We start from the raw sequence: 403 nt of genomic DNA on the forward strand, positions 1-403 counted from the left end.
ATCACCTAAAGGCTCAAGCTTAAACTCTGTGCAGCTGGCTAATATCTGTGCTCCATGACCACAGTCCACACCTGAAGCTTAGCCAAGTCACTTTCCGAGAGGATCAGGTCCTCAAGTAATGACAGATCAGCACAAATCCATCAGTCAATGCTGCCAAAGGAAAAAAAGTCCATGCTCACTGGAAGCATTATCTACATAAATACACACACACACACACACACACACACACACAGAGAGAGAGAGAGAGAGAGAGAGAATAAAAGCCATTAGCAAATTTGAAACAACTCTGATGGATAAATTTTGGAGTCACACTATCATTATCTTATTTTAAATTATTTAGTGTGCTCTACAACCTTAGCCTCTTCCATTCTCCTGCAGCCTTGCCAATATTTTCCAGACTGAA

The sequence above is a fragment of the Cynocephalus volans genome, chromosome 3 (genome assembly GCF_027409185.1).
Source record: "Cynocephalus volans isolate mCynVol1 chromosome 3, mCynVol1.pri, whole genome shotgun sequence".
Classification (NCBI taxonomy): Eukaryota; Metazoa; Chordata; class Mammalia; order Dermoptera; family Cynocephalidae; genus Cynocephalus; species Cynocephalus volans.